At 34.2% G+C, this 26,354-nt stretch overlaps 2 long non-coding RNA genes across 4 annotated transcripts in view; one reads left to right on the top strand and one right to left on the bottom strand.

Moving 5' to 3' along the window:
* Positions 1-21,097, bottom strand: part of LOC109499885 — a 31,546-nt gene extending 10,449 nt beyond the window's left edge. The window contains exons 1-2 of the long non-coding RNA XR_006598269.1: positions 19,254-21,097; positions 16,662-18,842 (exon numbers count right to left, since the gene is read on the bottom strand). This is a non-coding gene — a long non-coding RNA (uncharacterized LOC109499885). The remainder of the gene's footprint in view (positions 1-16,661; positions 18,843-19,253) is intronic.
* Positions 1-26,354, top strand: part of LOC111560520 — an 81,040-nt gene that overhangs the window by 48,502 nt on the left and 6,184 nt on the right. For all 3 annotated transcript variants that reach the window (XR_002742439.2, XR_006598268.1, XR_006598267.1), the window contains 2 exons: positions 24,635-24,793; positions 26,176-26,274. This is a non-coding gene — a long non-coding RNA (uncharacterized LOC111560520). The remainder of the gene's footprint in view (positions 1-24,634; positions 24,794-26,175; positions 26,275-26,354) is intronic.

Genomic DNA, 26,354 nt, shown 5'->3' with positions numbered 1-26,354 from the left:
GACCATGTCAAAAACAATATTTCCAAGTATTCTTAACCACTGACATAATTTCCTCTAGGCCATATGTATCCAGAGCTTGGGCTGGTGGGTTACAGTGTTGAGAAGGCAGATATGACGTGAAGGACTCTAAGTTTAAAGGCTATCTTTTTTCATCTAGAAGATTTTCACTAGTTCTGTTCTCGTAGATTCCTCTTATTTCTCACCAAAATCTTATTGTCATCAACTGATCTCAGTCTTGCCTATATGCAATGTTTATAACCTTCCCAATCCTGGTCAAGTAAGGATTATTGAGAAACAAAAACCTAATCTTAATTAGACTCTCAATGAGATATTCAAAATAGAACATAAAAAGGGCTATTTGGAAACTTATCAAACTTAAATATTATTAGAAACTGCATTCTGTTCCAAAAGCCTAAGTATAAGCAATACCTTTGGTAGACTTTGGGCTTAACTATAAAGAATCAATAACAAAGACATATTTGGGGGATACAATCATAATGTTATAGCTGTATTTTAAAAAAATGATTGTGAAACAGGGACACCCGACTCTTGATTTCAGCTTAGGTCATGATCCTATGGTAGGGGGATTGAGCCCCCTGTCGGGTCTGGGCTGAGTGTGGACCCTGTTTGGGATTCTCTCTCTCTGTCTCTGTCTCTCTCTTTCTGTTTCTCTTTCTCTCTCTCTCGCTCTCTCTCTCTCTCTCTCTCTCTCTCTCTCTCTCTCTCTCTCTCTCTCTCCTGCTGCCCCTCTCCCATGCTTGCATGCTCTCTCTCTTCAAAATAAAATTAATTTAAAAAAAGATTGTGAAACACAAATTTCAATCAATGACTATAAATACTAATTCTCTCTGATTTATCATTTCAGTCTATTATTTCATATTTGGTTAACTCGTCTATGGTCAAGATCTAGTTATTTACCCTTTTTTTTTCTACTTCTTACAGTTTAACTGAATAAAATCATAAGTAAAAAGAGAAGATATTTTGCACCACATTTGCTCAAAATCTATTCTAATTCATTAACTCCAATTTATCCTGGGGTAACACCTTTAATTTATCCCCTTAAGCCCAGGCCCATAAGCATCCTAACCTTTTACTCTCACAATCTCTGATCTTTATTGCTTTGGCTTCATACTAGGACTTTTTCCCTCTTTCTAGCCACTTCCCTTATGAACTCTGCCTGGCTCCCCCTCCTGCCTCTACTTCTCTCTCTTTCTCCTTTTATTAATACCAGCTAAATCTCAATAAAGCAGTTACCAAAACAAACAAACAAAAACACAGTACTAGACAATTGTTTTCTTTCTTCTCAGGATCCAAATCTCAATAATTCAGCAGGCAAAAACTACAGTTGAATTCTCAGGATGATCCCAAAAGATGCTCCTCTTCAAGTCTCCCCATCTATTTTCACTGTGATGCTGGCTCTTTCCTTTCAAAGAATGGTCAATTTATGACTTAAACTATCATAGTCACTCTCTTATGATTCAGAAACTTCTTGGCACATTATTTGATAACGTTTAATTCAAAATGCTTTCAGAGCACCTAAAAGGATTATTCACTTGCAAGTGGATGTATTAATTGGATTGTTTTAAAAAGAAAGTAAAGGGAAAAAGAGTGGAGCATGCACAGGCTTTGCTGGAATTTATGCTGGATTTTCAGGTAGTGTAAGGACTAAAAATGCCTGACAGAAATCTTTAGCTTTGTTGCATTCATACAGACAAAAGAATTATTGCAGACAGTTAACTAATTAATTACTGTTACACTTTTTAATGGATTTATTAAGATAGAATTCATATACCATAAAACTTAACATTTTAAAGTGTATCAATGTTTTTTAGTATATACAGAATTGTGCAATCATCACCACAATCAAATTTAGAACATTTTTGTCACTCCAAAAAGAAACCCCATGCCCATTAACAATCATTCCCTATTTCCTCCCAACCACCCACCTCTCCTCCAAGTCTTGGCAACAACCAATTTAGTTCCTAGGCCTCTAGATTTGCCTATTCTAGACATTTCATACAAATGAACATATAATATGTGGTAGCCTTTATGACTGGCTCTTTTAACGGAGAATAATGTTTTCAAGGCTCATTCATATTATAGCATGTATCATTTCTTCATTCCTTTTCTTACAATTTATATTCTCATACTAATTTTAGTTTCATAGAAAAATTGAATGGAAAGTACAGTGAGTTACCATACACTGCCTCTCTCACTCTCCACAGTTTTCTCTATTACTAACAACTTGCATTAGTGTGGTACATTTGTTAAAATTCATACATCATTATTGATACTTTTTTATTAACTAAAGTCCATAATTTACATTAGAGTTCACTCTTTGTAGTGTACATTCTATAAGTCTTGACAGATGTATAATGACATATATCCACCATTACATTATAATTCAGAAGTTTCATTGCCCTAAAAATTCACTGTGCTATACTTGTTCATACTTCCTTTGTTGTCACAAACCTTTGCCAACCTCTGATCTTTTTGTTCCCATAGTTTTGTCTCTTCCAGCAAAATATAAAAGTATTTGGCTGAAAATATTCCATGGGGTGATGGATATTTTCCATTGGTATGATATACTGCATTTCATTAATTAATTCATCAGTTGATTTATGTTTCCACTTTTTGGCTATTACAAATAATACCACTGTGAATAGTCATGTACAAGTATTTGTTTGAATGTATGCTTCTATTTGTCTTGACTGGAATGTTGGTTACATGGCAACTCTTTAATATTTTCAAAAACTGATAGATAATTTTTCAAAGCAAATGTACCATTTTACAGTCCCACCAACAGTATACAAGAATCTTACTTTCTTCACATTCTCTCCAACACTTGATATTATTTTTTTTATTTAGCTATCTTAGTGGGTATGAAGTGATATTTCATTGTAGTTTTCATTTGCATTTTTCTAGTGGATAATAATGTTGAGCATCTTTTCATGAGCTTCTAGGTCACTGTATATCTTCTTTAGAGAAATGTCAATTTGGATCCTTTGTTCATTGTTTACTTGGGTTATCCAACTTTATGTCATTGAACTGTAAGTATTATTTATGTATTCTTGATAAAAGCCTTATCAGATATATGATTTGCAAATATTTTTTCCCATTCTGTAGGTTGTCACTTCACTTTCTTGATGGCGTCCCTTGAGGCATAAATGTTTTTATTTTAATGATATCCGATTCATCTACTTATTATTATTATTATTATTATTATTATTATTATTATTGGTTGTGCTTTGGTAGTTAAAAGCCCAAAATTTGGAGTTAGACAAGTGTATTTCTCAATGTCAGGAACTTCACTTATTAGCTCTGTGAATTTGGGCATTTTACTTAACTTCCATAAGCCCCAATGTAATCCCCATCAAAATCCTGCCTAGTTTGTTGGGAAATAATCTGTCAGTGTAAGAGACAATATCTATGGTTAATATGTGTGCTTAATGCTTCATGTTTTTGCTATTTGAAATGAGAAGCAATTTTTTCTTTTTTCATTGTTACATTGTAGAACACTTTGTTGATCTACATTTGGCACTAATAGAAGAATGTAGAGGTCATACTGATAGAACAAGATGGAAGGAGGAAAGAGGATAAGGAGATAAATGAAGCAAAGGCCCTCAGATATAAATACTGTCGTCCTTTTTTTTTTTTTTACCCTATAAAGTACTGGACAATATATTTTTAGGTTAATTTATGGCAATCTCCTTAAGCATGGCAAACTGGAGATGATTATATAGTTGTAGAGGAAGCGGGAAGTTTATTATATGACAGACTAGAATATTTTGTTTAGTTAGGGACAAGGAGGATTAGTAAAGACCTTATTAGTCACTTTTAGACATCTCTGACTATTGACTGCCTTCATATATTAAACAAAAGATAATAACCAGTGTGTTTCATTTCCACTGAGGAAAAAAGCGGCAACAAGAATAGTATATTTCAAGAAAAAAAATTATTTTACATATTAAAAATATTGATTATAAAATGATTAGAAATTAGAATAAATAATATAAAAGTTTTAAAATATTCTCTAGTGAGGACTAAGATACCACAGTACGTAGAATCAGCTGCCTTTGTGGGTGGCTTAGGTACGGTGATAAGGCTGTGGCACCTTTTTCCATTGCTAAGGTTCCCCAACTCATTCACATTATAGTCAATGAAACTTCCGATAGTGGTTATATCTTTGAAGTGCAATAGTAACCCCAATTCAGTGACCAGAGCTGTTATCGCTAAATAAAAACAAAAGCAACTATACACACAAAAGCCTATATGCATGTCATCTTATTTTCCATATTCTGTAATCCATTTACTTATAAAATATTCCTCATTGGAAAGCAGGTAAGAATAATTTTTTCATAATATATTTGTTAGGATCCCAAAAATATTTTTAATATAGAAATTCCTCCTGTGTCTAATGTATTTTGTTACAGTAGCCATGGAAAAACCTCCAAAAAGCATTAGATTTTGTAGATTCAGCACATTTTAATTTTAGAATAAAAAAGACAGCCAAGAACTTAATTTTTATCCATAGAACTTGGAGCTGAACATAGCATTTGGAGTTAAACAGCAGAAAAATCACTTCTCTAGAGTATGACTTCATAGCATTACTGTTTTTTTTTTTTTTTTAAATTTTTTTTTTTTTTTCAACGTTTATTTATTTTTGGGACAGAGAGAGACAGAGCATGAACGGGGGAGGGGCAGAGAGAGAGGGAGACACAGAATCGGAAACAGGCTCCAGGCTCCGAGCCATCAGCCCAGAGCCCGACGCGGGGCTCGAACTCCCGGACCGCGAGATCGTGACCTGGCTGAAGTCGGACGCTTAACCGACTGCGCCACCCAGGCGCCCCCATAGCATTACTGTTTTATCCAGAAGAAGATAAATCATCTGTGTTATCTGATATTAACTGAATAGATGATTATTTTCGCTGCATAATTATACAAAGTAAAAGCACAAGTTTATAGCCACTGAATCTTTGTTGAGCTATTAGCCATTTTAGTGTATATGACTATTTAAGATGGCCATTATTGGGCAAAGCCATAATCTGTCTTCATTGCATAATAATCAGAATAATTAATTAAGTTAAAATTTCAAACATAAAATATTTGACCTGAAACATTTAGGTGATTGATGAATGACATTTTTTTTCTCTTTAGATGAATTATCAGAATGTTCTTATATGTTTCTCATCTCATTAGCATTAATTTCATTTCTCACTGGCTTTCAGCATTCTTTTAAAAAAATGATGACACCTTTCATTTACAGTTACTTTTTTCCAGTAAAACTAGCATACTCAGGACCTGTGGATTATAAATAATAGAAATAGGAACTTGTAGAACACTGTCTTCCCTTTCAATCTACATTATCTCCCTGGGAAAGGCAGGCCACCTGTATTTCTCAATCTCCTGCCTCCATGTTGCAGAGGCTAACTGCCAAGCAAATGCAGCTGAAAGGACAAGGACTCCCTTCTACACAACCCCAATTCATAGAGTGAAGATTCCACTCCAGGCATGGCAGACTAATAATAGTTTTCAATAGCTTTCATCCAGATCACTCACTGGGTAAAGGTTCCATGCCAGCAGATGCAAGTCCAAAAAACCAGAAGGTATCACTCTTTTCCAGAAAAGTGCTCTTAAATCTGGGGTGTTACTATGAAGATCTCCACTCCTACCTCCCCCACCTAACTTTCAGTGGTGCAGAAATTTTGCCTAGAGATATAGGCAATCCACAAGAACAGAGAATTCTAAAGATCTGACCAAAGAACTAATTTTATTTGAAACATAGTATAAGGAAGTTCAAGCTTAATGGCACTCTCAAAAATAATGGTGATTCTGGTGATAAGCAATTAAACAGAAGCTGAAAACTTCATGAAAACAAGATAAACTATGATCCAGATACTTTTCTCACACTAACATATCATATTCAAACTGTCAAAAATGAAAAAAACAGAGTATTTTGAAAATGTCAACAGAGAAGCAATAGATCATATACAAGGGATCTTTAATGAAATTATCAACCTATGTCTCATCAAAAACCTTAGATGAGCAGGCAATGGGTTGATATATTCAAAGAGTTGAAAGAAAATCAACTCAGAATAAAATCTGTCCTTACAAATAAGGGAGAAATTAAGATATCCTCAGATAAACAAAAGTTGAGGGAGTTTGCTACCACTACACATGTTAAAGAACATGAAGATTAAAATGAAAGGAAAGTAATCAATTACTCAGAGCTATATAAAGAAATAAAATTTTTCAGTTAGGATAAATACATGCCTAATTATAAAAGCTAATATTATTGTACTTTATTTTGTAACTCTACTTTTAATTTTCTACATGAGTTAAAAGGTAAATTCACTAAAAAAATATGAATCTATGTTTTAAGGCCTACAGATATAACCTGTGGCATCAGTAATAAAAAGGGAAAACATGGAGCTATATAGAAACAGAGTATTTATATGCCCTTGAAGTTAAGTTGGTATAAATTCAAATTACAGTGTTATAACTAGGATGTTACATGTAATCTTCATGATAATGACAAAGAAAATATTTGTAGAATATACACAAAATGAAATAAAGGACTAGAAATATTTCAGCACCCAAAAAATGAAGTAAACACAAAAGAAGTCAGTAATAGAGGAAATGACAGACCAAAAAAAAGCAATATGGCATATAGAACACAAATCGTAAAATGGCAGAAGTCCCTTCTTAGAACTGAGACCGCTATACTAATATCAGACAAATTAGACCTTTAAAAAAAGTTAAATAACAAAAAGAACATTATATACTAGCCTTTTAATAAAAGTTTTAATACAACAAGATATAACATAACTAATTAACATAACTCAAAATACACAAAGCAAAATTAACAGAATCAAAGGCAGAAATACTTCTACAATAATAGTTGAATACCTTAATACTCCACTTTCAATAATGAATAGATCAACCAGACAGAAAATAAGTAAGGGAATAGAGAGTTTGAAAAACACAATAAGCCACATAGACCAAACATACATATAGAGAACACCCCATCCACCTCCCACAAAATACACATACTTCTCAAGTGTACATGTGTATATTCTCCTGGATAGACTATATATTAGGCAAAAACAAAAACAAAACCCAAGTTTCAATAGATTTTAAAAGGTAAATATTATACAAAGTATTTTCTCTGCCCAAAAAAAGGATAAAGTTAGAAATAATAACAGAAGGAAAACTGAAAAAGTCACAAAAATTAAGGAATACACACTTAAACAACTGGTCAAAGAAGAAATCACAAGGGAATCAGAAAATACTTATAGATGAATAAAAACAAAAATACAATATACTAAAACTTATGAGATATAGTAAAAGCAGTACCAGAGTAAAATTCCTAGCTGTAAATGCCTATGTTATAAAATAAGAAAGAAAGATGTCAAATTAGAAACCTAACTTTGCAACTTAAGGAACTAGGGAGGAAAAAAAAAAGAGAGAGAGCAAACTGAGCCCAAAGATATCACAAGAAAGGAAATAAAGAATAGAAAAACTATAAAGAAAAATAATTAAAATAAAAAATTTGGTTCTTAAAAAAGATTAACAAAACTGACAAACCTTTAACTAGATAGACTAAAAGAAGAAGAGTCAAATTACAAAAATCAGAAATAAAATTCAGGACATTGTTATGAATTCTATAAACATAAAAATGTTTATAAGAGAGTACTATGAATAACTGAAACAAAAAAAAAAACTTGGCTAACCCAGATGAAATGAAGAAATTCCTACACACACAAAACATGCCAAGACTAAATCACAAAAAGTTAGAAAACCTAAATGGACCTATAACTAGTAAGAGGGTCGAATAAGTAATCAAAATTTTCCAAAAAATCCAATCCCTGGACTTGATGGCTTCACTGGTGAGTTCTACCTAACATTTAAAGAAGTACTAACACCAATAATCCTCAAACTTTTTCAAAATATTAAAGAAGACAGAATACTTCCTAACTCATTCTATGAGATCAACATCACCCTGATACCAAAACCAGACAAAGACACCACAAGAAAACTGCAGATCAGTACCCCCAAAATCCTCAACATCATATTAGAAAACCAAATTCAGCAATATTAAAAGCATTATTCACTAGGGGCACCTGGGTGGCTCAGTTGGGTAATCATCCCACTCTTGATTTTGGCTCAGGTCACGATCTCATCGTTTGTAGGATCAAGCCCTGCATCGGGCTCTGCACTCACAGTGCGAATGACAGAAAGAAAGGAAAAAAAAAAGGGATGATCTTAATTGATGATGAAAAAGTATGTGATACAATTCAACAACTTTTCATGATAAAACATTCAACAAACTAGGAATAGAAGGGAAATACCTTAACATAATAAAAGCCATAAATGAACATTATACTCAGTGGTGAAAGATCAGGAATAAGACAAGGATGGAAAAAAAAGACAAGATGCCTGCACCTGCTTTTGCTACTTCTTTTCAACATAGTACTAGATGTTCTAGCCAAAGAAATTAGGCAAGAAATAGAATTAAAAGGCACACAAATTGAAAAAGAAAAAATAAAATTATCTTTACAGATATGATCTTATATCTAAAAAATCCCTAAAGATGCCACCTCAAACCTGTTAGAACTAATAAATGAATTCAGAAAAATAGCAGGATACAAAGTCACATACAAAAATCAGTTACAATTCTATACGCTATCAATGAATAATCTGAAAAAGAAATTACAAAAACAATCATATTTATAATTGTATCAAAAAGAAAACAATTGAACTTGACAAAGGAGGTGAAAAACTTGTGCACTGAAAACTGCAAAGCATTGCTGAAGGAAATTAAAGAAAACATAAATAAATGGAAACACACCCCATGTTCATGGATTAAAATATTTAACATTGTTACGATGTCAATACTACCCAAAGCAATCTACAGATTCAGTGCAATCTCTATCAAAATCCCAATGATGTTTTTTGCAGGAATAGAAAAACCCATCCTTAAATTCATATAGACTCTCAAGTGGCCCCAAGTAGCCAAAATAATATTGAAAAAGAACAAAGCTGGAAAACTCACAGTAATTCAAAACTTAACACAAAACTGCAGTAAATAAAACAGTGTGGTACTAGCCTAAAGATAGACATATATATTAATAAAATAGAATACAGCCCAGGAATAAACTCATATATGGTCAAATGATTTTCTTTTATGTTTAGTATTTTCACTAGTATTTTTCTTCTTTCAATTCCAGTCTAGTTAACGTACAGTGTTATATTAGTTTCAATTTTACAGTATAGAGATTTAACAATTTTGTACATTATTCAGTGCTTATTATGATAAGTATACTCTTAATCCCCTTCACCTATTTCACCATCCCTCCACCCACCTCCTGTCTGGTAATCATCAGTTTGTTCTCTATAGTTAAGAATCTGTTCTTTGGTGTATCTTACTAACTTACTTAGTGTTATACCCTCTAGATCCATCCATGTTGTTGCAAACGGCAAGATTTCATTCTCTTTTATAGGCTGAATATAATAATATTCCATTATTATATATATATATATTCCATTAAATATATAATCACTTCATCTTCCTTATCAGTTCATCTATCAATAAATCTTTGGGCTGCTTCCAAAATTTGGCTATTGTAAATAATGCTGCAATAAACATACGGGTGCATATAACTTTTAGAATTAGTGTTTTCGTATTCGTAAATACACAGTAGTGGAATTACTGGATCATATGGTAACTTTATTTTTTAATTTTTTGAGGAATCTCCATGCTGTTTTTCCATAGTGGCTGCATCAGTTTTCATTCCCACCAACAGCACACAAGTGTTCTTTTTGCTCCATATCCTCATCAACACTTATTTTTTGTTTTTGATTTTAGCCATTCTGATAGATGTGAGACGATATCTCATTGTGTTTTTTTTTTTTTTTTCATTTCCCTGATGATTAGTGATGTTGAACATCTTTTTACATATCTGTTAGTCATCTGCCTGTCTTCTTTGGACAAATGCCTGTTCATGTTTTCTGCCCATTTTTAATTGGATTATTTGGATTTATTTATTTAATTTATTTTTTGTGTTGTGTTCTTTATATATTTTGGATGCTAACCTTTTATTGGATATGTTATTTCCAAATAACTTCTCCCATATAGTTGGTTGTCTTTTAGTTTTGTTGTTTCCTTTGCTATGCAGAAGCTTTTTATTTTGATGTAGTCCCAATAGCTTATTTTTGCTTTTGTTTCCCTTGCCTCAGGAGACATCTAGACACATGTTTCCATGGCCAATGACAGAGATATTACTTCCTGTGCTTTCATCTAGGATTTTTATGGTTTTAGGTCTCACACTTAGGTCTTTAATCCATTTCACGTTCATTTTTGTGTACATTGTAAGAAAGTGGCCCAGTTTCATTCTTTTGCATGTACCTGTCTAGTTTTCCCAACACTACTTGTTGAAGAGACTGTCTTTTTCTATTGCATATTCTTGCCTCCTTTGTCACAGATTGACCATATTATTGTGGGTTCATTTCTGGGTTCTCTATTCTGTTCCATCGATCTATGTATTCATTTTTGGACCAGTACCATACTATTTTGACACTATACTTTGCAGTATATCTTGCATTTGGAATTGTGATACCTCCAGTTTTGTTCTTTCTCAAGATTTCTTTGGCTATTAGGTGTCTTTTGTGATTCCATACAGATTTTAGGATTATTTGTTCTAGTTCTGTGAAAAAAGGTGTTGGCATTTTGATAGGGATTGCATTAAATCTGTAGCTAGCTATGGTTAGTACAAACATCTTAACAATATTTATTCTCCCAATCCAGGAACATGGAGTATATTTCCATTTGTGTCATCTTCAATTTCTTTCATCTGTGTTTTATAGTTTTCAGATTATAGATCTTTCACTTCTATGGTTAAGTTTATTCCCAGGCATTTTATTCTTTTTTGGTACAATTATAAATGGGACTGTTTTCTTACCTTTGCTTTCTGCTATGTCTTGATTTATAGAAATGCAATGGATTTCTGTATATTGATTTTGTATCCTGTAATGTGATTGAATTCATTTATAAATTCTAGTCGTTTTTTGAGGTCGTCTTCAGGGTTTTCTGTATATAGTATCATGTCACCTACAAATAGTGAAAATTTTACTTCTTCAATACTTATTTAAATAGTTTTTTATCTCTTTTTGTCTGAATGCTATGGCTTGGATTTTCAGTACTGTTTATGTTGAATAAAAATGATGAGAGTGGACATCCTTGTCTTGCTCCTGATTTTACGAGAAAAGTTCTCAGTTTCTCATAATTGAGTATGATGTTAGCTGTGGGTTTTTCATTTATGGTCTTTATTATGTTGAGATATGCTCCCTCTAAATCTAGTTTGTTGAGGGTTATTATCATAAGTGATGTTACACTTTGTCAAATGCTTTTTCTGCATCTATTGAGGTGATCATATGGCTTTTATCATTGTCTTGATGTGAATGTATCATGTTAATTGATTTGTGAATCTTGAACCACACTTGCATCCCATGAATAAATTCCACTTGATCCTGGTGAATGATTTTTTAAAAATATTTTTGGATTCAATTTGTTAATATTTTCTTGAGAACTTTAGCATCTACCTTTATCAGAGAGATTGGCCTGTAGTTATTTTTTTGTTTTGTCTTTATCTGGTTTTGGTATTATGGTAATGCTGGTCTCATAAATGAATTTGGAAGCATTCCTTCCTCTTTTATTTTTTGAATAGTTTGAGAAGAATAGGTATTAACTCTTCTTAAACTGTTTGGTAAAATTCACCTGTGAAGTCGTCAGGTCCTGGACTTTTGTTGTTTAGAGTTTTTTTGGTTATGGATTCAATTTTATTGCTGGTAAGTGATCTGTTCATAATTTCAATTTATTCCCATTGCAGTTTTGAGAGATTATATATTTCTAGAAATTTATCCATTTCTTCTAGGTTGTCCAATTTGTTGAAATATAGTTTTTCATAACATTCTTTTATAATCCTTTGTTATCTCTGTGGTATCAGTTTTTATTTATCTTTTCATTTTAGATTTTGAGTTCTCCTTCTCTCTCTCCCCAACCCTCTCTTTTGATGAGTTTGTCTAAAGGTCTATCAAATTTGTTGATCTTTACAAAAAGACAGCTTCTGAGGTGCCTGGGTAGCTGAGTTGGTTAAGTGTCTGACTCTTCGTTTCAGCTCAGGTCATGATCTCATGGTTTGTGATTTTGAGCCCCATGTTAGGTTCTGCACTGATAGTGCAGAGCCTGCTTGGGATTCTCTCTCTCCCCGCCCTCTCTGCTCCTCCTGCTGTCTCTCTCTCTCTCAAAATAAGTAAATGAACTTAAAAAAAAAAAAAAAAAAAAACCTCCTGATTTCATTGATCTGTTCTATTGTGGGGTTTTTACTGTTGTTGTTTAGTTTCTATTTCATTTCTTTCTGTTCTAATTGTTATTATTTCCTTCCTTAACTGGTTTTGGGTTTTGTTTGTTTTTCTTTTTCTAGCTTCTGTAGGTGTAAGGTTAGGTTGTTTATTTGAGATTTTTCTTGCTTCTTGAGGCAGGACTGTAAACTTCCTTTAGTGTAAACTTGCCTCTCAGAACAGTTTTTATTGCATACCTAAGATTTTGGACTATTGTGTTTTCATTTTCATTTGTCTCCATGTATTTTTTTTTCATTTCTTCTTTGGTTTCTTTGTTGACCCATTCACTCATTGTTTAGTAGCATGTTATTTAACCTCCATGTATTTGTTTTTTTTCCAGATTTTTTTCTTTTGGTTGATTTCTAGTTTATAGCACTGTGGTTGGAAAAGATGCATGGTATGACTTCAATCTTTTTAAATTCATTCATATTTGTTTTGTGGCATAACATATGATCTATTCTGGAAAATGTTCCATGTGCACTTGAAAAGAATGTATATTTTGCTGTTTGGGGATGGAATGTTCTGAATATATCTGCTAGATCCATCTGGTCCAATGTGTCACTCAAAGCCACTGTTTCCTTGTTGATTTTCTATTTGGATGATCTATCTATTGATGTAAGTGGAGAGTTAAAGTCCCCTACTATTATTGTATTACTATTAATTACTTCTTTAATGTTTGTTATTAGCTGCTTTACATATTTGGGTGCTTTCATGTTGGGTTCATAAATATTTATAATTGTTGCATTATCTCGTTGGTTTATTCTTCTTTGTCTCTTGTTACTCTTTGCTTTACAGTCTATTTTGCCCAATATAAATATTGACCCCCTAGCTTTCTTTCCACTGCCATTTGCATGATAAATTATTTTCCATCCTTTCAATCTGCATGTGTCTTTAGGTGTGAAATGAGTTTCTTGTAGGCAACATACAGATGGATCCTGCTTTTCTAATGGTTGTTTTCATAGTTCTCTTTCTTTTCTTGCTCTCTTCTCTCATGGCTTTCTGGCTTTCTTTACTGATATACTTGGGTTTCTTTCTCTTTATTTTTTGATATTACTTGTTTTTGACTTGTGGTTACTATTAGATTTATGTATAACATCTTGTGCATAACCAATCTATACTAAATTGATGGGCATTAAGTTTGAACTGATTCTTTTCTCCTCTTCCCCAACCCCCACGTTTTAGGTTTATGGTGTCATAATTTACATCCTTTTATTTTGTAAATACCTTGACTCATCTTTATAGATATGCTTCATTTTACTGTTTTTGTGCTTCCAACTTTTCTTACTCCTACTTACAGTCTTTCCATTCCATTGAAAGAATCCCTTTTAACATTTCTTGTAGAGCTGGTTTAGTGGTCATGAATTCCTTTACCTTTTGTTTTTTCTGGGCAATTCTTTATCTCTCCTTCTATTCTGAAAAATAGCCTTGCTGAATAGAGTATTCCTGACTGAGCGTTTTTTTTTTTTTTTTCCTTCAGCACTTTGAATACATCATATGACTCCTTTCTGGCATGAAAAATTTCTGCTGAAAAATCAGCTGATAGCCTTATGGGGTTTCCCTTGTATGTAACTGCTTTATTTTCTCTTGATGCTTTAAAAATTCTCTTTCTCACTACTTTTTCCCATTTGAATTACTATGTGTCTTGGTGTGGACCCCCTTGTTGGGGGCTCTCTTTGCCTGCTGGATCTGGATTTCTGTTTCATCCCCAGATTCAGAAAGTTTTTAGGTATTATTTCTTCAAATAAAATTTTTGCCCCCCTTTCTCTTTTTTCCTTTTGGGATCCCTATAATGTAAATGCTATAACTCTTTACGATGTCACTGTGTTTCCTATGTTCGTTACTTATTATTTTTCCTATTGAGCTTGATTGCTTTCCATTACTCTGTCCTCTAGGTCGTTAAGCCATTCTTCTTCCTCTAGTCTACTATTTATTACCTCCAGTGTATATTTATTACACTAGTTATTGAGTTCTTCAAGTCTGATTGGTTCTTTTTCACGTTTTCTCGTTATTGAGGGTCTTACTGAGGTCCTGCACTCTTTTCTCAAGTTAAGTATCTTTATGACCATTACTTAAAATTCTCCATGAGGCATAGTATTTATCTTTCTTTTATTTAGCTCTCTTCTATGAGTTTGTCCTGTTCTTTCATTTGGGACATACTCCTCTGTCTCATTTTGTGTAATTTTCTGTGTCTGTTACTATGTTTCCACATTTCTTTCTTAGGAAAGTCAGGTCTCTTGCTCTCGAAAGTAGTGGCTCTATGAACAAGAGATCCTGTGCTACCCTGAAGTGCAATGTCCCCTGTTCACCAGAAACTGGCACTTCAAGAGTGTCTCCTATGTGTCACCCTACTGTTGTGGCTGAAGCACATATGTCTTTAGTCCGGCTGTGTGCAATGATTCTCTTTGCCTCTTTTGTCCCTGTGTTGTTAATGGGCCAGTCCGGGGTCACTTTGGGCTTGAGGTGAGATCAGGCATTTGCCAGAGATGCAGTAGCACTGAACTACATGGCACTTTCTCTGTGTTGTCTCCTCAGAAGTTTTCACTGCTGGGTGGGGCTGCAGTCAGAACAGATGACTGCCCCCAGCTCACTGCTGGGGCCACAGTTGGTCTGGTGTGTGTGGTTATTTTCCCTTCTTCCTGGGGCAGGGGTCACTTTGGAGTGGTGCTGGCTCTTTTTAGGGTGCTGGCACACTGCCAGGCTTGTGGGACTTTGGATGAGCTCTAGCCAGGGGAGTATTAGAAGGAGCAGGTCTGTAGGGGAATGTGGAAGTAGGATGTGCATTGCTAGCAAGGTCAGAGCTGATCCTCTGTGTGAGGGAGCCTGTAGCTGCCTGGTAAAACTGTAGAGGTGGCTGGGTTGGAGGGGGTGGATCTGCAGAAGCACATGGGGGCAGAGCATGTTGTTAGCAAGCTAGGTGGAGAGTGTTCAAGTCATCCTGGGTCTCACAGGTGTCTGTGTATGTAGGTGAGAGGTGGCAGAGGGAAATGTCTCCTGCCAGCTCTTTTGTTCTTGAAGAAGTCTCCCAAGACTTTCTGCCCCTCCAGCACAAGCTCTGAGGTTAGTAAATAAATGTCCTTCCTATATACTCCAGGTGTTTTCCAAATTGCTGACTCTATGCTGTATCCTAGCAGGGCTGTTGTTGTGCCATCTCTTTGTGCCTTGGTGCCTGGTGTGGGGGTCTGGTCCTTTCCCTTCTCCAACACCTTTCACGTACCTCCCTCTCATGGACTACCCCGTGGGTTCATTTGGCTCCCGACTGCAACTCTGCCCTTCCTATCCTCTTCAGTGTGGACTTTTCTCTACATCTACCTGTGAAGAATATGCTCTGCCAGTCTTCAGGTAATTTTCTGCATTATTTAACTGATGTGGGTGTTAACTAGTTGTATGCATGGGACAGGGGAGCTTGGGATCCTCCTACTCTGTTATCTTCTCTTGGTCAAATGATTTTTTACAGTGGTGCAAAAAGCATTCATTAGATAAAGGACAGTCTTTTCAACAAATGGTGTTTAGAAAACTGGATATCTACAGATAAAAGAATGAAGTTGAACCCTTAGCTAACACTATATACAAAAATTATTTTAAAATGATCAAGAACCTAAATGTAAGACCTAAACTATAAAACTCTTAGAAGAAAACATAGGGTATGGAGTTTTAGTTTTACAAGATGAAATTGTTATGAAGATGGATGGTGGTGATGGTTGTAGAACATTATGAATGTATTTAATACCACTGAACTATCCACTTTAAGTGTTAAGATGGCAAGTTTTGTGTTATGTGTAGTTTGTAAAGACAAATTGAAAAAAATAATAAGTCCTTAATTTTTTTTTTAAAGAACAACTAGCTACATTGTAGATAATGGATCATAAGAAGGCAAGAACAGATATGGGAAACCAGTTTTTATTTACTAGATGGGTGTTACAGCACTCAAAAGGCTAAGCCATGAAGATGACTGTCCTATACACACAGAACTGTAATATATAGTTTTCATTGCCTGACAATGTAAACTAGTTTGAATATGTTGGATATGGCTGGGTTTCAGAGAGCAAAAAGAAATGTACTCTCCTCTTAGTGGACTTAACTGGAGAAGGCAGTGGTGGACAAGAGAATCCCTATAGGTGGTTTTGGAAAATCTGTGCCTGGTTTCCTAAATGAAGCCCAAGGAGGTAGAAACCTCATGGAAAAGTCTCCCATTAAAAAAAGGGGGTGGGGGAGGGGGCAGAAACTATGGTTTCAGTAACATTTTAAAACATAACCAGCCCCACCTGCAAGTGTGGATAGCAATTGTTTCCCATATGGTCCCACATCATAATATCATGGCGCAGTAGAGATGCCTGGAAATTATCCCGTGTTGGAAGGAAGATGGAGTCAGTCTTTGTGTTGAAAAGGATATGGAGTTAGTCTTAGCATCCATCAGTTAGGGAGTGATAGGTAAAATGTAGCAAATGTACATACAAAGAAACAGATCCTATAACAAGCAGAAACAAAGATGGATCTTAAAAAGAGAGGGCTTAGAGAAAAATTAGGAAACACAGATCTACAATCTTACCATTCATATTCTACTCATCCTCTTCCTCCATAATTATCTACAGAAACTCTTTGAATGCTTGCTCTTTCGTCTATTCATTCAAAAAATACTTAAGTCCCTACTGTGTACAGCCCTTGGGCTAATGTGCAGACTATTAAATGTTGAACAAGACATATTTTATTCCCGCAAGAAGCTTAAAATCTAGTAGGAGAGACAGAAAAGTATATAGACAATCACAATTAAATTGAGTAATTATTAGCATTTATTCTTTCTTCTTCTTATCCTTTTCATCATCTCTCCAGGTGATATGTCAGCTTAGTAACTGATACAAAGAAAAGACACACTTGGGAGGAACCATATTAGTGCCTAAGAACCCAGATGACTATAATGGCCTCTAAGTATGTCAACCAAGTGAGCAATGTCTTATACATTATCTCTTAGACAGCTGAAACTCATTAAATTTCTTGGGCAGTCCCATGAAATACGTCCTCCACCCAAACATGAACAACAGTAGGTCCTGACCTTAGTCAGAAAGCAGACAACCAAATGTCCTGTGTGCTATCCATCTGTGGTATTCACTAGGACAACAAGAACCACTTCAAAAAAACAATATGTGGCATTTGATAAAATAGAAGGTGCTGGAGGGAGAGGCGATCAGTTCGGTGAAATTAGATCCAGCTGTAAGCCACTCAGGCCAGGGCTATCTGTAAATCGGTTTTTTTTCCCTGCCCTGTACATTATAGCAATCTACTACAGATCACAAGAGCACAGGCAAAAGCCATATGTTTGGCATCATGTGAACAGCATCTGGTATTTTTTAAGATACAACTAAAAACGTTGAAAATACAATAAAACAACTGTCATTCACTTAATGCTTATGCTTATATCTTAGCTCACGGATAGTTTTATGACAAATAAACAGTTGTATGAAGTCTCAGTTTAGTCACCTTCCTTTATACATTTCTTTCCTGGGTGAATTACATTTTTGTCTCTTCTTTTGGCTTGGCCCAAGTGTAATTTGTATATGTGCATGTGTGCTACTGTAGATGGTGAAACATTGCTGTATAAGCAGAATGAAACTGTCTTTTAAGGTGGATTCAGCCAAGTAGTCTACAAAGTCATAAATATTATTTACACTCAATTCTGTTTACTAAAAGCCTGTAGGGGTCTGGCTAACATGTTTCATAATGTCTAGAATTCAGGCTTACATTGGAGTAGTAAGGGAAAAACACATGTGGTTGGCACTTGGGAAAGTGGACACGGGAAGTTTTGCTGGTCCTACTGAATTATATATGAACTATCATTCCAGATCAAATCTACTCATCTAGGCATTTCAACAAGTATACCTATTAAAAACTGATAGCCCCCAAAGCAGTTAATGTAAACCTCAAGAGTAGTTGGAAATCTCTTAATTATTGGTTTGGGAAGACTCTTAACCCTTTGCTAAAACAAATTAATGAAACTGACTAATTCACATCATCTTTGCAGTTGTCCATACAATAGTGTTGTTAGTCTTAAAATTCTCAGATAGAGACATGTTAACTTTTTAGATGCTGATTTAGAGAAGGATAAGTATACTAATCGTCTTTGAAAGCACTTAATATATTATTTTATATGGTGAAGATAGAAAAGTTGTAATAGGTTCTTTGGTGAGAAAACCAAGGTATAAAAAAATTAATTAAATAAATAAATAGCTAGCAACTCTCCTATGTAGAATTTTCATATATTTTCCAAAATCAAGGCTACACTGAATATAAAACACCAAATTTGTATTTATTTGATTCCTCCAACTAGTTTTGCATACTTCAGAGTTCACTTTTTTTCACTGTGATTTACTTGGGAGAGTAGCCAGGATGTGGCCTGGTCTGGGAAACATTGATTTCATATCTAAAAAAAGATGGGTACAGTTCACCAGGAGCTAGTACAAAAAAAAAAAAAAAAAAAAAAAAACACGAAGAAAGAAAGAAATTAGTTAGAATAGGTTCTCAATGGAAAGTAGAAAGAATTTATTTGTAAAGAAGAAAAAAATCAGAAAATCATTTTCTTAGTTTGTCTACTTTATAAGTAAAATTAAGGATAGTCTGGACTTAATCTTTCACTGGATACTAAATTCAGTTTATTTCTAAATAAATCACTTAGTCATTTGAAAAGATATAAATTATCTGTAGCAAATTATAAATAATTATTTTAAAAATAATGATTATAGTTAATATTACTAAATAGACTAATTCCAAAAGGCCTATTCCATTCAAGTAGAGAATGTCATTTTTAATCTTGTTGGTTCCCACTTTTGTGCTCCATTTTATTTATACATAGCCATAATACTTACCGAGATGAAGTATAATTATTTCTAGACTATGAATTCTTTCAGTATCAAGGCCATGTTTTCTTCATGTTTGTACTCCTAGTATCTACCTGGAAGAAGCCAAGGGTGGGGGAGGAAGGGGGGTATTGAAAGAATAAATTATTTTAAAACAAAAGGAAAAGCCAATTTGGAGACTTTTCTCTATGTAAACTATCCAATTGATTTAAAAATATAAATACTAGCCTGATTAAAAAAGTCTTGCCTATCTGGGAAGCATAAGCCCATTAAAACATCAGAAGCACAGTGTACAGGAATGTGCATACACTGACACAGTATACAGTATATAGTAATGGATCCAAAAAAACAGTGGAAATTGACTAATGGAATTGATGACCATTATGTTCTGAGGACACAGTCTTATACGGTCATATAGTACAAGGTCTATGCTGCTTTAACTCAAACATCCTCTGCTAGTCTGAGGAGAGGATTGAGGTATTGCAATAGATTGACAACACTGACATCATTAACTTCAAGGAGATTTTCTCCTTCCATTGATATATACTGGATATTTATTTTATAGCTGGGAAAGAGTGAAACAACCTGATGGAAGCAGATACCACAAGTAAGAAGGAAAATTTTTGTTTCTTATCCAGCCACACAAACTGAATTTGAGTGAGCTCTTATTATTAAAGGGTGTAAGACCAATCAAAAATAATTGAACTTAATGCAGATCATGTGTGTAGTAAAAAAAAAAAAAAATCAAATTGTATAGAATGGTTTAAAATTATAAATTACTCCTTCTAGTATTGAATCTCACTCTCCAGGTACAATCACTTTTATATTACTAAAACCCTGTATTTCGAAGAAATGCATTTATAAGGATTTTAGGAATTATCAATTGAATTTTGGTTATATGAAAGTTTAGCTTATTTACAAAACTATCTCTTCTCGTCATTCCCAGTATGGGAAGTGTGTGGGATGGCCACTGCGGAGCTAAGAAGGTTGGGGTGGGAAGGTGCCATGAGTGGAGTATGAAGGAGATGGCAGCAAATGCAACATTTTGAGGTGATGCCAAATTAGAAACTTGGCCAACTGCCCAAAGATATCAATACAAAGGGCAAATCAGAGGAAAAGATCTTGGAGCAAAATCAACAGAATGGAGGCAGTCAAGAGAAAAGATTAGATGCAATGGTGGGGAAGGGCAGAGAAGGATGCAGTTTTTGCACCCACTATATCTCCCTGGCAACTCTTAAAGAGCTCGTGCCACACAAGAAGCCTGCAGAGATGGTCTCCTGAATGGTGGCCATCAGAACTGGCATTTAGAAAACCAGCTAAAAAAACTAAAGTAAGCCCTTAAAAGATATTTGTTTAAATCATTTCAATTTTGCAATAATCTGTAAAAAGCAAAATGTTGAAACATTGTGAAGTCTATACCAATTAATAAGCCATCCCAATGAAACTTAACATTTGAAAGCCCAGGGGCATGAATGCAGATGGAGGCAAACATACTAAATTCTGTATATTCACAAGTTACAAATCAAGGCAACTTTTAAATAAAATATATTCTATCTTCCTACTTTGACAAATATAACTTTGTAACAGAAAGATAAACGGATAAAGTTATGATTTTTTATATATGATTGAAATTCAGCAAAATAACAGAATTAAATTTAGTATTATGTTGTGTCAGTGATCTGTAAATGTACTAATAAAACTATATTTCATAAACTATTTTTTTAAATCATTTTTTACCGTCATTTCAGCAAAATGCTACATTACTCTATTTGAGAATTTTAGTCTGTATTATTTTGAAAGTAATCACTTAAGAATTAAAAATAAGGTGCACCTGGGTCACTCAGTTATTTAAGCATCTGACTTCCACTCAGGGAGTTCGAGCCCTGCATTGGGCTTTGCATCTACAGCACAGAGCCTGCTTCAGATCCTCTGTCTTCCTCTTTTTCTGCCTCTCTCTCTCTCAAAACAAAACAAATATTTTTTTAAATAAAATAAATTTTTAAATTTTTAAAAAGAATTAAAAATAAAATGCAATCATAAATGTGTACGAAATATGAATATTTTTAATAAAAATGTTAATCAAGGTAATTTAAAAAATAAAAATATTAAAATTATCATCCATGCACATTTTCAAAAAATATTCTTCTAAAGTATTCAACATCTACTGAATGTGAAGGGCAAGGTACAAATTATATTTCATATGAAAATTTTAAATATATTTAAATTATGCTGAAATTTTACTTTGGGAAATTATAATTAAATGTATTAAATATTTTAATAAAAATGAAACTATTAGCGATTCTAACACTCAGCATTAATCTAATTATATCTGACATCATGCTTTAGGGATATTACATGTATACCTACATGTATAGAAATTTAAGTGAAATATGAATTGTTAAATATTACATACTTCTGTTGCCTCATGCAAATGTTGTAAAATACCATGCTAATTTGTAAGTACCCCAGAATCAAACTGAAACACAAAAACAGCTAAAAGAAAAAATATATATATATATAATTTTACAACTGGTAAATATATATATGTTTTGACAGCTAAAACAGCTAAAAGAAAAAAAATATATATATATAATTTTACAACTGGTAAATATATATATGTTTTGTACTACTGGCTAACAAGAATTGATTTCATTCATGCCTTCTAAGAAAAGACTTAAGAAGTTAATTTATCTAATTACCTAAATGCTTTTTCCACTTGTATATGAGATAGAGGTATTAGCTAATGCTACTGTGATAATCATAATGCAATATATAAGTTCATCACTTATGGTATACACTGTATACCTTATAAATATTATATGTCAGTTATAGCTCAATAAAGCTGGAGAAAAAACCTTTCCCACACAAGTGAAGCCATATCCATCTCCAAAGAATAGAAGTACAATCCACAAACTCACCACATTTAGATTCAGTCACCTTTTGTTTCAGGAACACAGGGGATGGGGGGGAGTGGAAAAGCTCTTCCCTGTGGCCTGAAAGATAGTCTGGACAGTGGATGTTCTGGATGTTCAAAGTTCGTAAGGTTTCAGGTGCAGGATATTTAAGCTCTATCAGAGCTGGACACTGAATCATGAGTAACAGTGGTGCTCACATGTACTTTAATAAATTGTACCTGTGTGTTTGGGATATCTAGTCATCAACCAGATCTCTAAGGAAGTGTGAGACCCCTAAGGGTGGTGCTGCCAGCAACAGAAGTGACTTAAATGCTACTAAAAAGTCCTAAGAGAACATATAGAGAATTAATATCTAGATCTACTAACAGTGACTCTTAAAGGTTTCCATGTTATTGTTATCATTATGTCAGAACAAACTAAAAAAACAAAAGTAAGTTTAGGAAATTAATAAATCCAACAAACCCTATACTTCAAATTCATGATACAGGCATCATGTCTGTGGAGGCCACTACTATATATATACCTGTATACAAAGTGCACCATACTTGGTGCATAACAGGAGCTTAATAAATATTTATTAACAAAATATTTTGTACCTAGTATGCATTATGTGATCAGGTAGATTTAAGACAGTGGGTGCCCACTGCTCATGTCCTCAAGGGGACACCTGAGACAAGATTCACATGCCAGAGTAGAATTTGCCAACTTTTTCATCAGTTCTTTCCATGACCTTTGTGACAGCCCAATCTAAAGCAACCTGCTGCCATGACCAACATTAGAGACAACAGCAGGGCCATTGCTCATCACCAAGATCATAAGTATGTTTCAGCATTAAATAAGTACCAGATCTGAGGTCTCATTACTTTTGAATTCAATACACAATTTGAGGACAGCCGGTGAATCTGGAGGATGTGTTTCAGTACTAGAACAGCCTTATTCCAGCTTCAGCTTAAACTTTGGCTCCTTCTCTGCCTCTATTCTCAAGCTTAAATCAACTGCCAGTCTCTGTTCCAAAATGGAGTTGTGCCATAGCCTTTCCCCTGATGATGAGTCACTTCACCAGTTACTTTAGGGGTTGGTGGCATAACCCATGAACTCAATCTAAAGGGTGGGTCATTTGGAATGGGTAATAAAACTAGGTTTAGTTCATCAGCTGCCAAGCTTTGACTAAAATATTTAAATACATCCATCCAAACTTTGGACAATTTATAAGGACTTTATAAAAAGAAAGTGAAATTTTTTTTAAGTTACAGTAAAATGAAACACATTTTTGAAAAATGTCTACTTTTATAACTGTCAAAGATGATAGTCTTCACAGAATTATACTTTAATTCTTTTGATTTTTCTTTCTCCAGAATAATCACACTTAAACAGATTCCCAGCCTAGGTAATTACACGAATATGTCGACTCAATGACAGCATGGAGTTTTTACCAATTATGAGTAAATAACGTATTTATACAACTGGAAGTGATTTACAACAAATTTGACTTATCAAGCAATACTGAGTTTAACGCTGATAAATATTACTAAAATGTTGGATGGAATTCAGACCACATTGGTTGGAATAAACCAGTGTAGGTTTCAGAGGAAGCAGAGCAGCATAATAAAAATCAAGAGCATTAAATTCACCTAAAAGGCCAACCTGACGGCACTTGGGGCCAGTCTCTTTCTTTTAATTCCAAAGCATGTATTATGTGGATCTCAGTCTCAAGTATTAGCAAAATCCCCTCTAGTGTTCTTCCAATAAACTTACTCATTTTCCATGAAGGACCACACTGTAAGAGAAAGGTAAGGTCTCCACCTCATAGTTTAAGATTTAATCTTAGGAGCACCTGGGTGGCTCAGTTGGTTAAGCGTCTGACTTTGGCTCAGGTCATGATCTTGCAGTCTGTGAGTCCGAGCCCTGCATCAGGCTCTGTGCTGGCAGCTCAGAACCTGTAACCTGCTTCAGATTGTGTCTCCCTCTCTCTCTGCCCCTCCCCTGCTCACACTCTCTCTCAAAAATAAATAAATATTTTTTTAAAAAAAGATTTAATCTTAAAGTTTTCCAACAAAAAAAAACTGTTTCCTGAAATTATGGGAACCTGCACTGTGAGTTTCATGCATTTGGGGCTCCTCGGAGACAGAGGCTTTTACTTGTATAATCCATGTTCCGCACAGAGAGGAGTTGGTACAAAACTGGTGCTCTTGAGCTTGAGTGGATTTGTTACTATAACAGATTCATTTTCAGCATTAATTTTATTTTTTTTATATCAGTAAGAGTTAACATGGGATGTGTAACCAGCATAAAAAGCCAAACACTTAAGTGCTAATTATTTTTCAAAGAAAAAATTTTTTTCATTGAGAAACAACAAAATAATGTAAGATGTTTCTTCTGCACTTAATATAAAACCAACTTCTTTAAGTTTCTGTATACAATGTGTGTCCATTTATAATGTTAGTAGCTAACCTCTCCTGTTGTTTCTTTATTCAGACTTATACAGATGCCCTTTTCCTCTGAGGAGTGTAATTATGAGAATCAGGAATAATATTTTCAAATTGTCACATAAATATTTCTGACATTCCACACTCTATGGATTTTGTACACACACAACTCTGACCTTCTTCTGGACTTTAGGATCATACTTCCAAGGTAAAATTAATTACTATTCCCTGTTTTATGCACCCAATGTGCATTGTGCAATATATCACGGCAAGGAATCCTTAAACACTATGATAAAATATCTCATCATTATAGCTTTATTTTATTCAAGGATAGTGTTTAAGACCAGTACATTTTTGTTGCTTTGTTTTCATCTATAGCAATTGAAATAAATTTAATGTTAGAAAGAAACTCAAGGGACATTTTAACTTTAATGGTCCTTGCATGTGGGGTTATAGCTAAGTGTAAAACCACTAAAGTGAAGTTTGTGTACGATGGTTTTATGGCACCATAACAATTACTGTGAACTGTATCCATGCTGGAAAACTCCACAAGTGATCATTCATCTTGTGCTCTTCAGCAGGAAAGTACTAAATGGATACATAAGAGTTGTATCTAGGTATAGAATCACTAGCAACCAGCTGACAAATGCTTACACACCAAGAAATACAAAAGAACCAGAAACAAGCACCTATCATCTATGCATACCTATTCCTACCTTTTTTCCAACAGGTTAACAATTAGATGCATTTTGGTAGAAAAGTTAAATTTCTGTTTTCTTTGAACCAAAAGATGATACAATTTGCAGTGCTCAGAACTAAGGGTGCTGGGTACAGCCAAGACTATAGCTAATTTGGGGTTTCAAAGATGGGAGAGTATCCCTTGGTTTTCATACCACTTCCCCCTTTGAAAGAGTTGTTAAGCAAATGTTTACCTTGTCATCATGTATAACTTGGGCAATATGTTCTGAGTATTATGGGATTGTGTGCTCCCCACTGTGGGTTATTCACAAAATTTCCTGAAGTTATTGTGCAAAGCAAGTTACTGTGAAGGTTCTCCAAGGTTCTGGCTGACTTATGTTTGGAATAAGTCTTTTGTTGTTATTTGCTTTCTGACAGAGGGACTGGAAATTGTCTGGACTTTGGAACTGACTTTGTGATGTTTGGATAGTGCTCTAAAAGTGAGTGGTGTGTTAGCATGTGGTTTACTTATGCAAAACAAATCAAAACTTAAAGTACATTTCTTAAAATTATAAGTGTTTTTGAGAAGAATTCCTAGCAATCCCAATTTTGTGGTACAACAGACTCACTGGCTAAAATATCTGGCAAGGTACTTAACTGTAACCTTCTTCAACCTGAGTTTAGCAATGCTGCAGAAGCTCTTACTAGGTTTGTTTGTCCCTCCCTCCCTATCTCCACATATTACAAAAGAATGGTTTATTAAGAGCCACATCTTAAAACTTAAGTAGACAGTGATACCAATTGCCTACTAACAATGTTTTACCAAGGTTTAAAAAAGGTTTTTTAAAAGCTGCAACTCAAAACTAGTTCAATTCCATAGCAACTAACTCTGGACATTTTCTTTTACAATAGGAGGCTAGGGAGAAGATGAATTGATGAATATGTAAAGCAGTGAACAGTTCATTGGGGATGCACGTTTTCATAAAAGGACACATCCCTTCTCCTTACATTGTGAGTATTTCTGTAGCCATCTATATAACGTTAGTTGAAAAATAGCAATATAAATGGGAAACTATTTATTAATAGAAGTC

This window comes from Felis catus, chromosome B2 (assembly GCF_018350175.1).
Source record: "Felis catus isolate Fca126 chromosome B2, F.catus_Fca126_mat1.0, whole genome shotgun sequence".
In the NCBI taxonomy this organism is placed as follows: domain Eukaryota; kingdom Metazoa; phylum Chordata; class Mammalia; order Carnivora; family Felidae; genus Felis; species Felis catus.
This window is presented reverse-complemented; position numbering and strand designations above follow the sequence as displayed.